Genomic DNA, 6,000 nt, shown 5'->3' with positions numbered 1-6,000 from the left:
CAATAGCTGTGTTTTATCAAAAATCTAACTAGTTGCTGTGGTAACTAGTGGCAACAAGGTAAGAAGTCAGATGAAAATGCACGACTCTCTTAAGAAAACATACCTGACTGCATTATTTTTGCATCCATACTCAAAGTAAAGCACACTTTGTTGGGAATTACAGTGAAGTCACGTAATAGCTGTCAGGATTTCCCATTTCCTTAAATTTGCCAAAGAAACATATGCCATTGTTCAGGGTTTTTGAGGAAGGTGGAATATGCTCTAAAATATACTATTACAACCACGACTACATCACCATCCAGTGAAAACAATGTATTTTTTTATGAAAGCATTCAGAAAAGTTTGACATAGATTGTTATTTATACAGATTATTCCTTTTTTATTTGATCCTATCATTTATCGTTTTACTTGTTATTTCTTTTGTAAAGCACTTGTAACTTTGTTGAAAGTGCTATATAAATAAAGTTTATATCATTTTTATTATTACTATTATTATAATTACTGAGAACAAACAAAATGTTCTTATTTGGTGACTGCAAGATATTCACTGTCAGTGTTTTTCAGAATATTTGTTCTTTAAACGTAACATATCATGGCAACTAAAGCACAGTTAATTTACAGTTGAGATTTAAACCACTTGGCAAACTAATTCCATCAACTGAAGGGCTTTTTGTTGTGTCCAGCTCCATGCACTCTAGTCTGAAATTAATTTAGTTTAACTAAGTCTTGCACTAGTTCAATGTTAGCATTAACAGCTGCTTTAGGTCTCGCCACAAGCTTCAGCCATAGTTTGCATTTACACCATAAGATGTTATAATACAACCCCTGAGCAGCACTACTTGTTCAGGGCAGACACGACGATACAGTGACTCATTATTCTGAAGTCCTGGAGATGGTCTAACTGGGCTGGGGCTAGCTGGTTAGCATGCCAACTTCTGTAGAAGAAAATAAGCGATAGAGATAGAAATTAAACAAGACAGATGCTTTCCACACTGGAGACTGCTCTTGGTGAGGAATTATTTAACACTTCAATTTCACTTTCTGCATCTCACTCTCACACTGTTATGGTTCATTGAGACTCCTGAACCATTGTTAATGTTATTAGTAACACCTGGGGTTTTCCTACGATGACAAGTCTGAATGTCTGTTGTGAAAATGGCCTATTCATACCCTTTCCAGGAAGTACAAGGACTAGTGACGAGAAAACTCAACTAACTAGCTTATGAAAAAAAGCAGTACTGAAACAACTGCACTAAAGGACCTATGACAAAAATGCAACTATGCACTGGTTAAGACAAGGGTTTTTCCTTACTTCCTCAAAAGTTGCTATGTTTGTATCCCTGCAGACAGACAAGTAATGTATTCTAAGTGGGATAACAGTTCTGTAAAGCAACCCCACCTTTAAATGACGGATTAAACTAAATGAATAAATTATATTAGTAACTGTAAACTACACAATATCCAATACTTATTGAAAACTACTTAGAAAAATAAAAGTACTAACCTTGACAGCACAAGCTGAATGCAGCCATGATAAATTAGAGGCTATAACGTAACAACAATATAGGTTACATCAGCAATGAAGTGCATAAACAGAAATAAAATAAATTTAATAACTACAAAATCTCCACAATCACAGCAGCCATGTTTGAACACATGACCTGGATGGTCTGTAGTGATAGCATTTTTGATTGCAGGTCCATGGAAAAGAGGAATAACATTTTGCAATGGAAAAGTTATGTTGTGGAAAAAAGAAAAATGTACTGCAATGTTTATTTTGCTTTTGTTGTAAGTTAAAATTCACAAGGTTTTTCTCCTACTGAGTGAGCTCAGGCCCCTGAAACCCATTAAAACCTTTCTGTATTTATTTCAAAACCCCTTGATGTCAATAAGAAAACAAGCATTCTTGTCATTCTTTTCTCTGTGGTTTTGTCCCACAGCTGCAAAATAGCTGTAATAACTCTCGTCCCGTTACAACAGACTGTGTGATTTCAGCATTGTTTGGGAATTTCCCTGAAGCAGCTTAATATTGCAGAATATTATTATGCCACAAGACTGCATGACGACTTTGCCTTTGGAATAGGTAGAGACAATTTTTCAGATGATTCAGCTGCTACAATAATAAACATTGACATTCCTTTCTTTATCTTGCTATCTAGAGTTACCGCCAAAATGAGCAAGGTGTTTTTTTTTCCCCCCAGTCTGCGATATTTATGATTATACACAAGAATATTTGTTACATATCTTGTCAGGACACTGTGCTCTTGACCCTTAGTCTCTTTGTAGTAGTGGCTTGTAAACTTATGCTAGTAAAGCACTAAATGCTTTTAATATTTGCTTTCATGTTCATGCTGATATTTTTAGAACCTTGAAGCTAATATAAATACTCAAGATCATACTGAACATATCTGCAAAACATTCGCTGTCATTTTCAACTCACTCATAAAGCCCAGTAAAGATAAGATTAAGGTAAAACAAGTTAAACCATTTGATAAACCAAGTCAACTTTTACTGTTATATGTTTAATGCCTCGGGTTGTGCAGTGTGTTCATCCTCTACCTAATGAAGACTAACACAGGTGAAGTTAATCTTGTTTAACTTTGGGACAGCATGGTTAAACCATCATTGCTCAAAACTTAAAGTAAATTTCAGGAAGGATTACGTGTTGTAGAGTAAAGCCACAACCTGGTTTAATTTACATCCTTTCCAGGAGACAGGCCCAACTGGAGAATCCAACTACATTTACAGAGCTTTACAGCATCTTTCAGCTAATTGTTTGGGTTTTATGGTCCACAACTTGTTTTAGTTCATTCTCACCACTAATCATCAACCTTGTTTCCAGCCACAGCATACAGCTGTTTTCAGCTCAGATAAACTCACTGTACACTACATGAACATTTGGACATTTGGACACTTCAGTGAAAGAAGAATAAATGTTGGACTTACATTCATCAGGTGGCCAGAGGCACGAGTCCAATGTAATGCTAATGTTGCTCTGTGTCTGCTGGTTGTCTAAATAGGAGACTGGTTGCATGTTTGCACTTTTAACACTATAATAAGTCAATTTTGTTTCCACCGCTCCAAGTGGCAAAGAATAAATTAATGCTGCTTTAAGATTAGGCAACTTAACCTACTTGCTTAACTCATTCCATCAAATTACAGGCTTTTAGTGCAATAGTCCAGCTTTGATGAGCAGCCTCAGGCTGGTCTCTCACTAATGAGGACTAACACAGGTGATTGAAATTACTCTTGTTTAACTTAGTCCAGGCCTCTGTAGTTAAGACATCACTGATCTAAACTTAAGAAGAGTTACAGGAAGGCACCTTTTAAACAGGATTAACTGTTGTAAAGCCTACACCTGGTTTCATTTATATCCTTTCTGGGAAGTCTGCCCAACTGGTGAGTACAAGTACTAATTCTTGTAATTCTGCAGACAACTTCCTCTCCAAAACAAAGAGCATTGCAGAAAGTAGTCTCAATGACTTATTACAAAAATATAACCTTGTACAATATTGTTAATGTGTGCACAAGCAAATTGTGAACCATAGCAATGATATAAAAACACAGCAAAAACTATATTTTTTTAGTCTGTAAGCTGCGCTACTATTTTGTTTTTGGCTTCTTGGTGGCAGCAGAACAAGACACATATTAGCAAATAGCTACAGTATTAGCTTTTATTTGGAGTCAGGTCTGACCACTTGAATCCAATATGCATATTTCCCCTAAGTCCATTTTGTTTTATATCAACTCTTACCTGGAATATTTGGCTCTAAAGCTCTTTAGCTCTTTAGCTAAATGCTATGCTAGGTAGTGGCCAGCTCTGCCAATCTGTTGAGGCTGCAAATGAGAGTGTAGAGAGTGAAGTACAACAGTTAGCTGTGGGCTCTAAAACCAAAACAAAGAGCTGAAAAACACTAGAATGCTTCATGAAATCGAGGGGACCTTTAAATTTGGGTGCTACATCTCTGTGGATATAAGTGACCCCTCATGTAAATATAAAAGTGTAGACAAGTGCACCTTAAAATTGAAAATAAAAAACTTGAAACACAATGTCGCGCTGCAATAACGAAGCCTTCCATCCTCACCAGTTGAAACGCAGGAGGCTACATGCTAGTGTAGCCAAATATAAACTTTGTATCAATATGGAGCCTTATCCACCAAATCACAGTGCGTATTTACACAACACAGCATAAAAACACACTATATTCTCAGAAACCATTTCACTGAGAACTGATCACTGTTAGATGAATAACTTCTCTGTTGTGTTGCTGACTTTTTTCACACGCGTTCGGCCAGTCGTGGCAGAGTGCTGTTGGCAGTGTGCGCTGTTGCGATTGGTGGTGTTGATACGTTTCATTAAGAGGTAACTCTAGCTGCTCATATCTCTGTTTCATCCTCACAGAGTCTCCTGGGAGTGCGCTGGAAAACAAAGACTACAGGGTCCTTTGTGGGGTTCACTTAGGGCCGGTTCCGTTTACTGTAAACACACTGGCAGGGGCATCGCAGAGGTCACATATGAGTGTTTGTGTGTGGGTGTGGAGGCTTTTGTCACTGTGCTTTTACAGAGTTAGGTTGCAGTTAGTGATGGAGAATGGAAAGAGGGAGAAAAAACAGACTTCTTAGAAAATTAGGGAGGAGTAAAGAAGGTAGAATTAACATTTGGACTATTTTTGATGTTGTGAGTGAGTTCATAAATCTGACAGTAGTTAATGTTCTTTTGTGATGACACATTTTAAGACCTGATAGGTACACAGAGGGTACACAGACATGAGTTCTTATCAGGCTGATAAAATGCTTAATCCTAAAATCTTAAACTGCATTCACTATCATCAGACTATCACTCGCTAAAACCCAAACTGATCTCTGTGAAATTTTCCCGGCATCAACAGATCTTTAAAGCAGGGGTCCTCCCGATCCCAGGAGGCCATGTTGGTCCTCTCAGGTGTGCCGATATGATGTCATGCTGTTTAGTGACCTTTAGCCTGTCTTGACTAAACGGAAGAATCTCCTGCCCAATGTCAGTTATGATTATTCCCATTTTTAAAGTATAACAAATTCATTTCTGAACTTATTTTTAGGATGAGCTTGAAATTTGAAAAAATCCATGAATTTAAGAGTTTGGGTAAAACACATTTAACTAAAAATAAACATGTATGCTTGGAAAATGCATTTTAAAAAAAAGTGATCCTCTTTTGTTGATGGCAAAATTAAAACAGTTTCAGATTGACTTTTGACATGTGTACAGCTCCATTTTTTCTCGGTGTCGTCTCATAGATGATTTATTCAAATAAACACATTTCTTTATCTGTTCTCTTTTTGTTGTTTTAAGTTCAGTTTTTTTATATTAGAGGGGCAGGCTCAGTGGATATTTTTAGTGGACAACTGAAAACACCTGATCAATTTGGCCTTTAATTAGCTCTTAGAGTTTTTTTTTAACTCATTGTAATCATTTATGTTTTTAAAACATTGTTCTTATTATTTTTTGTGGTATTTTCTGGTATCATGGACGATAAGTTATAAAAGCACTTCAGATTATTGGTTTATGTTTGGTTTGATATGTGTGGTTGTAGTAAAGGACAAAAACTGCTGTCAGCTCCAGCAGTGACTCAGTACATATCCAGAAGAGGAAGGTTAATTGTTGGATGGCTAGTTAGCAGAGGAACGCCTTAGAAAAGATTTATTTGGTGTTTGCCGTTTGTCACCTTGACCCTCGGCTGTTGTACAAACACTCTGAGGTACAGGCTCTGATGAGGCTGTGCGTGAGTGTGTGTGTGTATGCGTGTGTGTTGTGCTCGTACCTTTTCTGACACAAAGGTCAACCAGTCAACTAGGTGCTGAGGGAACAATTTTTCACAGGCTTTGATTTGCCTGTGAGTAAGTTGGCAAGTATGCTTTCAAAGTCCAGTAGTCTGCGGTCCCAGCAGACCACCACAAAGGAGCTAATCCCCTCTATCACAGCCAGCGCAAACACATTAGCCACACAACATCAACACTGCACTC

The sequence above is a fragment of the Trachinotus anak genome, unplaced genomic scaffold (assembly GCF_046630095.1).
Source record: "Trachinotus anak isolate AG129_WGS33_773 ecotype Australia unplaced genomic scaffold, CSIRO_AGI_Tana_v1 ptg000021l, whole genome shotgun sequence".
Lineage (NCBI taxonomy): Eukaryota > Metazoa > Chordata > Actinopteri > Carangiformes > Carangidae > Trachinotus > Trachinotus anak.
The sequence above is the reverse complement of the archived record's forward strand: the minus strand, read 5'-3'. Positions refer to the sequence as shown.